Source organism: Corvus cornix, chromosome 14 (assembly GCF_000738735.6).
Source record: "Corvus cornix cornix isolate S_Up_H32 chromosome 14, ASM73873v5, whole genome shotgun sequence".
NCBI lineage: Eukaryota > Metazoa > Chordata > Aves > Passeriformes > Corvidae > Corvus > Corvus cornix.
In genome coordinates, this window is record NC_046344.1 from 11120173 (window position 1) to 11136302 (window position 16130).

At 43.7% G+C, this 16130-nt stretch overlaps 1 long non-coding RNA gene across 2 annotated transcripts in view; it reads right to left on the bottom strand.

The window, feature by feature from the left end:
• Positions 1-13599, bottom strand: part of LOC109143622 — a 28004-nt gene extending 14405 nt beyond the window's left edge. For both annotated transcript variants that reach the window (XR_002043930.3, XR_002043929.3), the window contains exons 1-2: positions 11876-13599; positions 10476-10533 (exon numbers count right to left, since the gene is read on the bottom strand). This is a non-coding gene — a long non-coding RNA (uncharacterized LOC109143622). The remainder of the gene's footprint in view (positions 1-10475; positions 10534-11875) is intronic.
• Between the last annotated feature and the right edge of the window lie 2531 nt (positions 13600-16130).

A 16130-nucleotide genomic window follows, 5' to 3' on the forward strand; every position in this document is an offset into this window, starting at 1 on the left:
AAATCAGTGGTATTAACCTCAAAGCACCTAAAGAGCTCAGGTCAGGGGACCAGACCTTCTGCACTAGTAAAGTAGAGTAACTACACCCATTTTAACACCCCCAGTGTGTTGATCTGATTCCATAGCCAGGCTGTAGGAATAACTTCCCTGCAATGTGTAAGTAGCTACTGCTGGATAGTGGGTGCCCAGAGTGCTGGAGATGGTACTTGGTGCTGGCATTGGGATATAAATTAGAAACTTAGAGAACCATTTGGCTTTTCCCATCCCCTTGTCAAGAACCATTTCTTTTGTTTTTCAGCACACGGAAGAAGTTCAGATAAGCACATACCACTCTAAGACCCAAGCCTCTCAGCACAGAGCAGTTCTCTAAGGTCAGAAGCAGAGCAGCAAGCACTGGGCTAGCTGGGTCTGCTTTGAGCCATCAGTGCTGAGCCTCTGGAATTTTTCTCTCCTGATAAGCAGAAGCTGTCTGGTTGTACCCTATCCCAGTCATGCTCAAGTGTTGGCAATTGAAAATTACCATCCCAAAAATAAGACAAGATGTCGTTAAGTCCCACGTGCACTTTCTTTTCCGACTCCGACCATCAATTATTCTACTTGTTGGTAATGGCTTCAGTGGATTCTTCCTCTCAGTGGATTTCTCTGCTGCTTTGCATTTAAATTCACCTTGCCTTCCCAAATGCACAGACAAACTGTAAGCAACAAATGAGCCAGGCAAAAACAAACATGCTGTTGTTGTCTTGGCTTTCTCTGCAGTCCTGAGCAAAGGATGTTTCTATATCCCTTTGAGAAAGCCATCCGATGATGAATAACTATTTGAAAACAAATGGGTAGGATTGTATCAGCCACCTACTTCCCAGCCTTAGAAAGAGTAGGAAAATCCTCCTATCCATAAATATTTTTTAGGATGATAGTTCTGAAAATAAAGTAGGCTGGAACATTTGCTATCAGGCCAGGCTGCAGCATTCAGCTTATATCAATTACTGTCTATTTGACATGCTTCATGCTTTCTTCATTAACAGGATGAAAGGTTTTATGGGATAATAACCCAGTTCCAGTAAGCAAATGTATTTGTGGGACCAAAGGCCAAGTCCTTTGTCCTTGCTGAAGGAGCCTTGAGACTGCAGTGATTGGCAACAGTCTAGGATGGATAAATCACAACAGCAAAACTTCTGTCCCACAGAACACTGACCCACCCGTGAATCACTGAGGACAAAGGATCCTCACTGCAGGAAAGCTGAGAGAGCAGAGATCATCTTGGTGATGATGCTGGTACAGGAAGGAAATAGGACAGCCACTGGCTTCAGTTGGATATTGAAGATGCTGTATCTGGAGTTACTGCCATGTTAAATGGTCCCTCACGGTTTCCTCATCTCAATCAAGGTTTGATTGAAAACTTGTGACCTGAAATGGTGGTCATTACCTTACCAGAACTTATTGGTTTTCTCACTCTTCAGACAGTAGGCAGATGGTAATTGCTTCCTAAAACATTTCTCAGCTGAACAGCAGTGGCAAACACTCTTCTCACCTCAGAAAATCCCAGAGCACATTACAAACTACCTGGACAAAGAGGACAGATGTGTTTTCCTTGGATCTGGCAGGAGCCATGCAATAGCCACTTTCATCAGGGAAGAGGTGTGCTTGGCTAATGGAAAATAATCATACCTGGCTTGCCACCCCATATGTCCCACACTGTTAATTTTATTGTACCTGCACTCAAATTATCAGTAGGGATCCTCTTCTCCTTCTTCATTAAGTAATTATGTGGAAAATCTTCCATCCCAACACAACCAGAGCAGACTGTGAGTAAGAATGGAGGAGGGTGTGCAGTGAGGGGTTGCTAACAAGAGGCAAAAACTATTTCTTGTTCTCCAAGTTCTCCATTCCTCCACTGGGGCCAGCTGAGTTAGCACCCAGTGTGTGTTCCCTCTTGCAGCCTGACCTTGCTGGGTGCAAAGAGCACAATTTTTCCCCTGGCTGTGGTTTCTGGCTGTGTGGGCCAGGACTGCTGAAAGGCTCTATTTCAGTTCACACAATCCATGCACCATAAAAAGAACAAAAACATCCACACTGATCAAATATCATCACACAGTGGCATCAACATATCTCATTGTGCAGTCCTAATCTATGTCCTGTATAGAATTGTGGTATTCAAAACCCCACCATGCTGGCTTTACTGGCAGGCGTTTGATATAGAACCCGAGAGGAATCACAGCAAGGACTTGAGGGGTCTGTACTCATGGCAGATGAAATCAAAGTAGTAGTACAGAAATTATTTGTTTTAATCTCAGACCATGGACTGAATTTAGAGCTCTAAATCAGTGTTTGCCTGATAGAACAATGGGTTCTTACAGGAGAGCATTTACTACAAAAACAAAGCTTTTTATCCAAATCAGTGAGTGCCAGAGTTTGAATTATGGCTGTAAGAGAAAGTCTTTTGTTTCTGTCACCTCTTTAGTCAATGCTAATTCGACCAAGATGTGAATGAGTTAGTATTGCTCCCAAAAATTCTGTGACGTGCAAAGAGCCACCTTCTCCCCAGCACATGGAGCCTTTGGAACTCCTTTCAGACATCCTCAGAGAGTCTAGATGAAAAATCTGCCTTCAGATGATGGAAGACAGGTTAGTAACTTGCAGGATATTTATTTCAAGAAGCAAAGTCATGGCTACAACCAAACAACTGAAGAAAGGAGAGATGTGCAGTGGAGACACGCTGAAAATTTCTATTAATTGGCTCCAAGGTGACACAGAAGGGCAACATCTATGCCCAGCACAGCAAAAGAACAGCATATCAGGAGATAGGAACAGCCTGTGGAGCTCACCAGCAGAAGATTTGGGAGATACAAGGGGTGTATCACTCTGTACAGGGGTGGTGTGAATTGCAGAGCCACCTCAGGTGGGGTGAATATTAGCTCACTGCAGCACTTGTTCCATAAGGAAGTATTTACTAAAACACATATTTTTTCAATTTTCCGGTCTGCCATTATTTTGTGCAGACCCCATGGTCTCACTGGAAGCTTCTACTTGAGAAGTCTTCTTTACCATCTCTCAGAATTGGGATATGCTAAACTGACATAGCAGAAAAAATAGCAATCATTTGGGAGCAATTTATTTCCTGCAGTTATAGACTCACAAACACTCATTTCCATACCACCTACAGATGTGCATGCATCTCTTTGTTCTGATAGTGAGAAAAAACCTATTTGTATTCTTTCAGTACAAGCAATCCTTGGCTTGAATTTTTAGTTGGTCAAATAATGCTGAAGAAGGAAATATTGGAATTTCTGCCTGTGCCATGAGACTATTCAGGCAGGCAAACTCTATTACTACCATGGTCTTATCAAAGGAAAGCTAAATCTCCTCATTAAATGTTGGGTGGTGTTATTTTCAAGAAGAGAGGCTCTCTACTGCAGGCAAAATGCTGGAGAATGTGAAAGCAGGTGGTGGCAGCCTGCAGAGGAAGGTTGTGTGTGGAGCCATCCCAGGGGGAAGGGGGCAGCCACCACTCCAGCGTGGCACTGCTCAACATCCAGACATGGGGACAGCCACACTGTCCATCTGCTGGGTCCCAGCTCCCACCAGGATTGCCTCTGGATTGCTGTATTTAGCCACCAACCCCAACATGTGGCACACGTACACCATCTGGCATCCCTCTGTCTCACCTTTAAAGAAACCTATCAAGCAAAAAGCCACACATGTACTTTTGCCTCCTGCCTGTGACTGACCTCTGTGTGAACATCAAAAATGTAGTCAGGAAGGCTTCATTTGATAAGGACACATGCCAAAGCTCACCTTTCCAGAAAGATGTCCAAAATCTGAACCAGTAAGTTAAAACTAAAGAAATTAGGAGCACATTCCAATGCAAGTGGCATTGAACCCGATTTTATGTATGCATTTTTAATTATTCTTGGCATCCTTGGGCAAAATACTTTAGCCTGAATGCAGCAGAATATCCAATCACCTAAGTAACACGTGTAAGTCCTACAAGATTTGAGGTGCAATGCTAAAACAGAGCTGCCACAGCACTCTCCACTAGACTTTTACTGGTCTGTCATCTGCTAAAATGGATATAAAATTAGCCCTGCTTTCCTACAGTCTTACCTGTTTGGGGAGAAGGGGAAAAGCAAAAAAGAGGGAGAGAGGACGAGGTACAAAAGCCTGTGACATAATGATAATTCTGCTTATTTAAAAAAGAAAAACATCTTAGAATATTATCTTGTGAGGGATGCAGTTTGAAAGCAGTCTAAGAGGTTTTCAGCAATTATGGTTAATGTATGTAGAAATAATCTAAATGGTTAGTAAAATGTTGACTGGAAGATAAACATATTTATGCTATATGAAACTGGATATTAAAATTGCTTTTTTGACACTTCAAGTGCAGGAAGCTGTCTAGTCCCTTTACTGGCACTCTTAAGAAAGTTAATGAGACTTTTTCCTGCGATATTTTAAATGGAAGGCGTGGTGTAAACAAAACTGCAGATTGGTTTCTTTGTTCTGCTGGGGCATCCAGATGTCCTTCAATCCACTGGACAGACTTTTGTTCACATATTTTGCATAAAGTTGTCCAAGAACCTTTAAATCATGCCAGGATCCAAAACTCTGTGTATTCAGTGGACAAAGAGCACATTCCCCTGACACCTGCTCCCCCTGCTCTAAGCCAGCTGGGGGACATTAATCCAATTATCAGCCATAGGTGAGTGTATGATTTAGGAGTCTAGGAAATTATACTGAAAGATTTTTTAAAAAAAAATTTGTTGGCAATACCCTAGGCTAGATTTTTATGCCAATCCAGGTCGAATGAACTTAACTCTAACTCCCTTCACTGGAGGCACTAATCTCTGCCTCAGGACCTGGCCAGGCTGGAAGGGACAAACCTGCTGCACCTGGGTGCAGACATTGGAGCACCAGGCCTGCCTTTATCTTTTGATACTCTGCTAAGCCAGGGAAACCTGGAATCAGTCAAAGCTCACTCAAAGTGAGTTCAAAGTGAGCTTTTGATTTATTCTGAACTATTTTAAATACCACCCACCCAAAACCAGCTGAAGTCCCCATTGTACCTACACAGGCTCAATGGCCAGAATATTTAGCTACATGTATAACAGAAGACACAACCTTCACTATGCCTTTAATTCTGAAAATAAGCTACTAGGAAAACATTTAAGTCTTTGCAAAGTAAGCTGTATGGTTTTCCTTTTGTTGTTGTGCTCCTGTTTGGTTGCTTTTTTCTGAGAGCAGACTGGATTGACTACAAAAAAGGAAGACAAGCTAAAAGTACAAAATCTATAAAAAACTAGTGTTCCAAGGAGCAAGCACATGCACCTAAGAAATCTTTGTTGATTGTTGCTAATATCTATGATAATTAAGCTAAAAATACCCACAAAGCAATAGAATTTGCAGAGATGAGTCTATTGTCTTAAGCAAATAATGAAGCCAGAAACAGTTAAATTGATCCCATGACTCTCATTTCAATAATAAAGCAGCAACAACTGTTAATCTATAGCACTCAGTTTAAATTACAAACCCAGCGCTGAATGGGCAATTTCATTAGAGAGAACACAGCTGAGAGAGAAATGCTGGCAGGGAAAAAGAGTCATCCCCATTGAAATCCAACCTTCCTGAGAATTTCTTGTTGCTCTGCACCCAGACTCATCATCAGGGAAGAGTTCTCACAAATAGCAGGTGCATCTCTGGGAAGCTTTTGGTGTCCAAGCAATTCCCTTTTATTTCACCCCCAAGGCTACCAGGATCCAGCGGGCTGAGCCAGCTGCCCAAGGCTCCATGGGCAGTCTGGGCACTGCTCCAGGGTGGACACAGGGATCAACAGGAAGGGCAGTGAGAAGGAGGGGAGAGTTTTCCCCCACATCTGCCTGGAACCACCCAACAGCACTGTCAGAGAGGCTCCAGGACACAAGACATACATGTGTCCCCAAGGATGGGAGCAGCTCAGTGAGCAGATGGGAAACTGGCTTTTTCCTCTTTTTATTCTTGTCCCTGAAACCAACACACGGTCTGCAAGCCAATCAAACTCACCCACGGATACTAGCACTGCCTAGAAGAGACAGTTCTCTTTTTAAATTAGATCCTTTCAAACACTTACACAGATCCTTGGATATTGCAGGGGCTGTGGAACTGAAACCAATGAACATCCACAGTAGGTGAGGGGAGGAAAGGCTTCCACCATCTCTCCTGGCAGCTGTACAAAGCTTATGGGAGGAAGAACTTTCTGTTCTCACTGAAGGAAGCAGGCAGGACTATAAATATCCACATGGAACATATTTACTGAAGGATGGAGTGCCATACTAACAACCATTTTTTCATGGTAGGACCAAATTTCACAGGTATTAGCAACTTCCTGAAGTAAAGTCAGAGAATCAGAGGATAACTGAGGTGAGAAGGGACCTACGAATGCTTCCAGTTCAGCCTCCTGTTTAAAGCTGGGACAACTTCTATGCTAAGGGAGGCTGTTGAGGGCCTTGCCAGCTCTCTCCTGATGAATCTCAAGGATGGAGAGCCCACAGCCTCTCCAAGGAATATGGTTCCTGTGCTGCATAACTCTCATTCTGATGATTTTTTTCCTTATACAAACAGAAGGAATTTCCCTTGCTGCAATGCATGACCACTGCCTTGTGATTTTGCAGCACACTGTGGCAGAGTCTGAATCCATCATCTATACAGTCCCTTTCCATTAATGGTAGACAGTGATTAGATGCCCCCTTATCTTCTCCAGGATAAGTAAACCCAGCCCTCATAGCCTCTCCTGATATATCACATGCTGCACTCTCCTGAACATCCCATTGACTTTCTGCTGGATTTGCTCCCCCTTGGTGACCTCTCTGTGGCCCTGGGATACACCAAACCCGCAATTTTCCAGCTGTGAGATGCAGCCTCACAAGTCCCGAGTGAAGTCTGACCTGTGGCCACACTGCACCTGAACAGCCCAACACACAGGCAGGTGTCCCCACCTTAAATACACCTGCAGTGCCTCAGGTCCCTTGGGTCCTTTCTGCAGAGCTCCCTGAGCTGTCATTCCCCAACCCATGGGGCTGGTGTGTCCCCAGGGCAGGACTGGCTATGTTTCACCTCAGTGAGCATCATGAGGTTCTCGTTACCCTGCTCCTCAAGCTTTCCAAGGATTTTGCCTATCATTGAAAATGGATCTAGAAGGTTTGGTAACACGTTCTGCATGGCTGCATGAAAAAGAGGAATGACTGTCTCCTAAGATTTCTGTGCATTTAGCCAGTCTCCCTGGTGCCATGGTGGTTTACACCAACATCACATTCTTTACATTAGTAAAGGATAAGGAAACCCCAAATTCCAACCGACATCAGTAAGAGTTTTTAGTGACTGCAGTGACCTTGAGAATACTCCCATGCATCAGCAGGATCAGGATGTCAGCATTACTGCTGGAATGGGGTTGTTTTAACAGGACTTTGCTGAAAGGGAAGGAAGATTTAGTTGTTGCTCAAGCAGAGGTGGGGGGGTGGTGTTGAAATCTATAACCAGTGTATCCCTGTTTAAAATTCTGTTAGCAAAATTTATGACACCCATTTTTCCCCTAGTAAGAATATTTCTTTCAGCTATTCATTTTGGTTTTCATGAGACCTTCTGCAGAGGCAATGAGCTATATCACTCTGTTCTGCTCATATAGCATCCTGAGATCTAGATGCTTCAAAACCTGTGTGCATTGTAATGACTGTATAGAATATCCCCACGAAATTTGACATCTGCATCCTTGATAATTCATTTGTATTCAAGTGGAAATATTCATTGCAGCTTTTGCAAATGCTGATGTAAGCCATGGAGTGGATGTTCACAAAACTCAGCATCCTGTGCCCAGATCCTTCATAGAGTTCATCCTATACATGGGATCTCCTTTATCACAGGAGCTGTGTAAAAGATTGCCTCTCCCTAATGAAATTTCTGTTTTTCCCCTCTCTTGCTGCAATTACAAATGATCTGTACAAGTACACCATGGCTGTGCTGCTTTAATTTTGTTATAACACCCAGGGAATAATTCTGTATCTTCTAACAACAAGCAAATATATGCATTCAAAAGTTAAATATTTACTTGCCAAAGAGACATTCCAAGTTGTTGTGGGTGCTTGTCTTCATTATGTGTGGGAAATTAAATTGACTTTGTACCATAATTCTGCTGGTCTAATAAAGGATTATGCACAACAAGGGGACCCCATTCGGTTGGAAAGAAGCACACCCCCTTCTCATGAAACTCTATTTCATATTGCAACAAGCTCAGGTCTTATCAAACATAACAAGTTAGGACTTTACTGTTCTGAGACACACTGTCTGCTCAGGAGGAACAAGACTAACCTAGTTTAGATTTGAAGAAAATCTTGGGTGGTACCAAATGTCCAGTGTTAGGTGCAATGTGTGCAGCCAGAATAATTCTCATTCCCTTCCCATCTGCTAACAGAGAATTGATGAAATGGGAATGCTCCAAATAAAAAATAATTTTCTTAAAAAGACCCAGAATCAACATATCAAAACCTAAAGGTAGACAGGCTGCCCAAATGTCTGCAGCTGGTTTGTCCTTTCCAGCCTGGTGAGGACAGATCAGAAAGCGTCAAAGATCCTGCTTTGGGTCTCGTTTTAACAGATCGTAATTGTGAACAACCTGTTGACACAAGCTGAAAACAGCATCGGGACTGTTTTTGTAAAAGAGATGCATTAGTTAAACACATTTCCTTAGCATTTACTGGACCCAAAATCTAAATGCCTCCTAATTTCTCTTTCTTGTACATATCAGCTGTAAGTAAAACCCTCTGCCCTGTAGCTGGGGCACACAGTTTACACTCTACACAGCACGTTCTGTTATCCTCCATGTTTGTTTGCTGGCACTGGGGAATCTGATTTTTCCCCACCTTCTTTGGAAACATCATAATGCTGGCGGTTTTGAATTTTGACCCTCGCCTTCAGGCTATTAAACACTTGTTCCAGTCCTTTTAGATTAGATATCCCAACTTCTAACTGCCTTTAGGAGGTTAAAACACATAGAGAAGACCTTTAGCTTTTTACTTCAACTAATCTATTGCTAAACCAGCAGCGGTCTCTCTCTCTCTGCAGATATGTTAACCTCCTGTCACTACATGAAAGGGTTTAACAGTTTCTAGGACACAGAATACACTTGAGCACAGAATTTTGAACCGCTTTTCACCATGGATTTCAAATACAATTTGAGGCTTGCAAGGCATTACCCGAATGAGACACGACAGTTCTGCTTTTCCAACAAAAATAGCAATAACCACAAACACAGCATGACCTGGTGACCACACTCAAGTCCCAGCAAACCCTTGCATGGCCAGATAAATCAGGTGTATGCAAGTGCCAGAGCTGCCTGCTTTCAGCCCACGCCCGGGGTTCTGCATGGGCACACCTTGACTCAAGGACATGGGCACAGCTCCCTGGGGGCACAGGCCACCACCCACGGACCAGGACAGAGCTCTGTGTCCCTCCACTTCCCTGCACAGCTCTGCAGCCTCTCCAAACCTGTTCCACTGCAGCCTTACACCTTCCAGCAGTGATGTTATGCCAAGCTGGAGAGCAGAGCTAGGCCCAGCAAGTGCCCCATGCTGTCTGCAGCCACCCAGCTGTCACTGGTGTGACTGGGCAGCAGCACAGCCAGGGCCAGGTTACTGCCTAGGGCATCTTGTCAGCATGTGAAAAACTTCCTAAGCCATCCTTAACTATGTCTAGGATAGAGGTTAATGCCAAACTTTTACACAAAAAGTGTGTTTCTAGGCATGTTTCACAATCCTGAAACACAGGGAACCTCACCTTGATAATCCATGGCCCGTTAACAAGTTAAGGACTGCACAGTGGCTCCGTGCTGGACACACAGGGAGCTTTTCCAGGAGCAGGGAACAGCCACACTGTCAGATTTTGTTCCTTGGGAAGACACCTGGGAACACTTTTCCAGCACTAGATCAACTGCCTCAATCTTCCAGGGTTGTCTCCTGTTCTCCTTACCGCTCCCTGCCCAGCTCTGGATTCAGTATTTTTAATGCTTAAAAGAGAGCACACGCAAAGGTTCTTCGATCTCAACTGTTAAGCACATAACTAGAAGCTAGGCCCTCTTCAAATGCACTCCAGAAGTGATTTGCTGGAAAAACAGGCAAATTTTGAAAGTGAGACTTGAGACAAATAGCTGAAAAGCAGTTATTTCACCAAAGAACTGCCTGTGCTCAGACAACTCATAAAAACAAACCTGACAGAGTTTGTGCTCATGTCACTTTGGCCCTGAATAGATACAAACCTGCAAACACAGGGCAGTGTGGAGCAATCATTCTCCCTCTTCCAGAATGAATAGGAAAAACCTGTGTTATGCTGATGTGCTGAATACTGAGCAGTAGATACTCTCAAATACTCTTCCTGGCCAGAACCAGTCAGCAGGGAGTTTAAATCTGCCTCTTGGTCCTGCAGAGGAGATCTGTCATGAAGGAATGGAGCTGCTCACTCACCTTCTCATATGTCATCTCCAGCAGCACTCTGACTGTCCAGAACATTTCTATTATCCACCTGTCAGTGATAAAATGGAGAAAAGGAATATTATGGTGTGTTCTGTAGATTACATCTTACTGAAAGGGTGAGGAAAGTTTTCAATAGTGTGTTGAACAGCATGGTACATTTTCTACATCAGGATAATTATTTTTTATCTCAAGGGTTTCATTTAGGAAAAAAAGCTATCACTGGAACTGAAAGTCTTAATTTATAGAATATTTGTAATTAGACACATGATTATGTTCAATACATAGTATCTTTTGATTTGCTAGCAACCAAATGCTGCTACAACCAACACACTGGTGATGACCACTCTATCTTTACAACAGCAGTGTCACCCTCATCTTAGAGGCGCTACAACCACACTTAAATTCCTTTTCAGTAGGTGGAAACATGTTTACAAAGCCTCATTACCTCCGTGTGCTGTCTTGAGATGGCAGACTGCACTCCAGGGTGGGCTGTGCTCCAAAGGGACGTATCAACAGCCCCCTTGGACAACAGCACCGACTGGGCTGCTCCACACAGCCCTACACATGAACATGTGAATTATCTGAGGTCTGTACAGCTCCTGCTTTGGTCTGGAAAGATGTTCAAAGTAATTAGAATTATCATTAGCAGGCAGCTGCTTGCAATGCACTGTAGTGAGCTAAAGCCTGGGCTGCCACCCAGCAAAGGTGACAGCCTCCTCTCAGACAGCCCTACCCCAGAAATACCTTCCCATTTCAGGATCTGGCCCTTGGGAACCCATAATAACCATGGATATTCCCGATCTGCAGAGGGATTTAAACAGCTTGCTCGGGAGCAGACTCTACTGAAACATTGCATCTCAATGCTGACATCCCCTGGGGGAAGAATAAGTAGGAGTTAGGATTTAACCTTTTGGGATGACAGTATGTGGCATATGTTTGAGATAATCAGTGGAATTGCTGAGTGAAAAGCTGTGTTATCTTAAAATAAATATGGTTCACCCAGAAAGGTATTCAAACTCAGCTTCATGCAGTATGAACAATTGTTCACATCCTGTAGCATGCGGCCCTGAGCAGTTAGTACAACAAAAAGGGATTAAGTGCCTCTAATTATTATTATTGTTATCCAAACATTTTGCTATCAGAGAACCTGTAATAAATAACCACAACATCTCATGGATACAGCTGTCAAATTTACTGTCATTAGCTGAGCTGTTCTGATTAAGGGCCAGAGTTTTTCCAGTAAATACACAGATCCCTCTCTAAGGACTAAAGAATAAATGAGAACTGAAAATCCAAGGGAGAAAAAGAAAGGGCTATCATGTGAGCTTTGTTCTTTGCTCAGAATGTCATGTTTCTGTAAATATAAAAGACAGTGGTAACACAGCCCTTACCCCACTGGCAGGGACTCCTCTCTTGTTCATCCACCACAGGCTGAGTGCCCAGAAAGCATCTGAGTGCTGCAGGGTTCGTGGCACATCCCTACACTAGCACAGGAGAGAGACAGTGTGTCCTGTCCTGGAGACCTTCAGCAACGTGAGCAATCCTCCTGTTCTTTTCCAGGCTGCTTTAAAACACCTGTAAAATAAGCTGAGTTACTTAAATCTACCCTGATGTTTAAACTTACAGCTGAGCTTTCCAAAATAGATTTTACGAGTCTTCAGAGACAGACACTTAACACAGCTGGTTTATGGTTACTCAGCTTCCCCCATTTTTATTTTGGTTCATCAGCAATTTCTGGTCAGGTTTCCAGCCCAAGTCTGTAAAGTTTAATCTTTGGTAGTGAACAGGACTAGAAGCAATCAAGGAAGACCCACCTTCTTAGATAAGGTTTTGTAAATTCTAGACATTCAAGATGCAAGTAGGTGAAATAGATCAGTTTTCACCTGATAGTTTTTGTTTTTCAAGTTTTGTAGACAATAAATGCTTTTCCAGCTTCCAATCCTTCCTCGAAGATGTCAGCATTGTCTTACCCTCTGTTTGTTCCTGAGAAATGTGATGAAACAGAAGGAGTATTCCCATTCTCTTCTGACATCTGCTGCGACATAACCACCCTTCTCCGCCTCAGAGCCTGCCTTGAGCCACCTTCACTTGGACCAGTCATAATTACTCTCCTCTATCAATTTTAAATATTCCACTGCCATAATCCTGTGCTTTTCTCACTGTTGCCCTCACTCCTGTTCAAAGTCTCTCTTCTTCCTGGTGATCCAGCACCTCTTTCCCATCCATTACCTCCATGGATCTTCTGCACCGGCCAGTGAAGCCTCATGGCAAGTTGTATCGATTTCATCAGGACATCGTGCAGTGTTTTGGAAACTTGCATAACAACTAGAACAAAAAGCAGTCCTGTCATCCATATCTGGAGCTCTACAAAATTTCCTTAGGTCTGGGAATGTACAAACTTCAGTGGGAGCTTTCTCTGTGCCTGGGTCACTGACAAAGTCCACCTGGAGCCTCCAGCATCTAGTGAGACCTGGCTATATGGCATCTTCTCCTCACCTCAGGCAGGAGGGATTCCACTGCCCATCTATCACTGTGAATCTTACAGGAACCAAGCCTTTAATCCACCATCTCTCTATCAAACTGGTGAAATTGTCTGACAGTGCCAGAAGCTTTCAGGAGGGATGGACAGACACACAGAGTCCGGACAAGCAAAGTCCAAATCTGTACTTTGAACCTGAACTCATGAAAGTCCACTCTGGTTGGGGTATAGAGAGAGGTCTCGGAGGTTTCACCTCTTCTCTAGGACTCAGCAGTGCTGAGATGGTTTGCAAAGGTGGTTGTTTACTGTGTGCTCCTCCAAATAAACTTTTGCTTACTTGCTATACCATGGTGTTCTGCCCTCAGCAGATAAAGCAGCTCCTGATGATCTCTCCACAGGGCCATTGTTTGTTGCTGTAACAATCAGAGGAGCAGCGGGAGGGGGTTTAAAGAGCCTGTTCCTGTTTAAACAAACAGCTCAGAGAAGATGGGGAGGGAGAAGGAGATGGTGGAGGGAGAGATAATGGCGAGCATCAAGAAAAAAAGAAGGGGGAAAAAAAGATGAATAGGCTTATTTCTCCACAAGCTTCACAATTTCCCAGGAAGGATGGGAACATGTTATCCCAGCTGCCCTGATAAACACAGCACAGGACAGACACAGGGATGCCAGACTCCTTCCCTGCTGCAGGCAGCAGTGTAAAAGCAGCTGCTTCCTGAAGAGCATAGGAATTTGTGGGGTTATTCCTCCTAATAGCTGAAAAGGACTCTCACAGATCAGAAAGGAAGTGTTTCAAGTCCCATCTCACTGATTTTCCAGGAAGCTCTCTGGAGCATCCACCAGCAGTACCCAGAAACTCTTTCCTTGGAGCCAGAGCAAGAGCAAAGAGAACACAGGGAGGCAGGAGAAAGTCAAGGGGAAGGAAGGCTTGGCAGAAAGTGAAGTAGCTTCTTTTCTTGCTGGAATTCTCTATCCTGTAATTTACCTACAGCAGAACTCTGGAAATTTGCAATAATGGCTGGAAGACCCATTGTGAGCTACTGAACCTTATGAATTACAAAGTAATTGGAAAAACACAATGAAAACAATGTTTTGCTCCATAAAGCATTCCTAGTTCCTTTACTGGGATGGCTACAGGTCTAATTTTTTAAAAGAACACTTTGCAGTATGCTGCCATACCTACGAGGGGATATTTAGTAAAGAAACAAACAAACGCTGAAGTCCTAATAAAGAGAGACTTCACTGTGAGTAAGCAGACCAAAACTATTACAGCAGTAAAAATTATGTCTAGGAAGAAATACCCAGAACCAAATGAGCTGTACTGGATTTTACAAGAGTGGAGGTTAATAAAATTACATTTGGGGCTGTTGTGCAAATCCTCGTTCAGTCCTCTCTGTCTCAAGGAAGCCCCCTCGTCCATGTGCAGGTGCACAAGGCAGAGCTCAAACCCCTGTAGCGTGAGCAAGGAGCCTCCTCTGCAGCCTCTCCTCTCCTCTCCTCCTGCAATCCTTGGAGCACTGCTGGGACAGCCTGTGCTTCTGAGAGCTGGGTGCTGCTGGGGGTGCATGGCACAAAATCATGCAGAGAAGACAAAATCCTCTGCCATAAACACTGGCAGAACTCAAAATGAGTAGAGATCTGGGAATGGACAGCAACAGGTAGAGTTCACCCTAAGAGCTCCCACTGGAGCACTGAGGGGCTGCACGGGCCAGGCTGCACCCTCAGGCATATCCTGAACCCCCAACAAGCCTCAGAACCATTGCAAAATGAGGAAAATGCTGCCTCTGCTCTGCCATTTCTCTCTACTTCCAGCTCTAATACTGATACTCACCCCTCATTTGCACAGTAATACATGAGGAACATATACAAGAAGATAAAGATGGTTTTTTTCCCTGCCTTTTCTTTTTTTCTTTCTCTGGATTTGCTACAGATGTGCTAGTTAGTGATGGATGAATTTAATCCTAGCTCTTTTTCTAAGGTTTGTTGACTATTTACTGGTGGTGTTATTTGATGATCTCTATCTGCAAAAGGGAATTTTCTAATACAGAATGTCTGCATTAATGGGATTTTTGGCATGTATAAATCATCTGACCCTGATACCCATTGTTGAATAAGTAGTTCTGAGATGGATAACTGCGCACAGCCCTTTCCAGAATCCACCATGGTGCTTTTTAACCCTCTTATTTTTTAAACCCTCTATGAGGATCCTCCCTTCTCTCCTCCCAAGAAAAAACCTGTGAATGTTTTCAGCATCTGAAGAAACCAAACCCTTGTATGGTTTTGTTGGTGATTTCCTTAGGGTTGTAGTTCAGCTGCCTGAATTTTAAATCTTTATGTTATTTGCATTTGTATTACATCGGTAGGAACAACAGGCTGGCCTTACCCCCACAGATGTCTGGCTGCAACAAAGGTGGGGTTTTGCTTTGAAATTGCTAAAAGTTCCCATAAGTCTCTATCATTGAATATGTACCTATTTTTCCTACCAGATTTCCCTTTTTTAATAAGATTATAAACATAAGAGGTTCAATATTTGCAGCGATAGGATACACCTCCTCCAGCCTTTTTTAATCAGCATTATTAGTATTTGGCCACAAGCCTGGTCCACGTAAATCACATGAGGCAGACAGACACCCTCAATGCTGACAGACAGATATGGCAGGCTGACCTTTAAAATAACACTGCAGTGTTCACATTTTATGTTTACAGATATGCATTTATCCTGAGGGATCCCACTCCAGCTCAAGATATTCCGACTGCCACTGGGAATCCGGGATCTCCAGTGCCCAAGCTAACAGGCACACAGCCTGCACAGCTCAGAGAGAAGCAAGATTTTGGGCATGGAAACCAGCATAAACCCAAGATGCCTGTGAACCTCTGATTCAGTCTGAGCAGAATCAAGTCCTCAAGGTTTCCCTGGGTTGCTCCCAGTGAACTCAGCTCTGTGAAGCACAGAGGGGATGAAGTGAAGAAAAAGAGGTGAAAGCCAAGTTGGGCACCAGCAGAAAACAATGGGAGTTCCTCAAGTTGAGGTAGGAAAGGAAGAGGGAATGCAAATCTTTGAGATAAGTCTTAACACTGGCTGTAAGGAGAGAAATCAGCTTGACAGGCAGACACAGCTATCCTACCAGTTACATTGTCCCCTGAGAAACACCTGTGCACCCAGAAGTTTC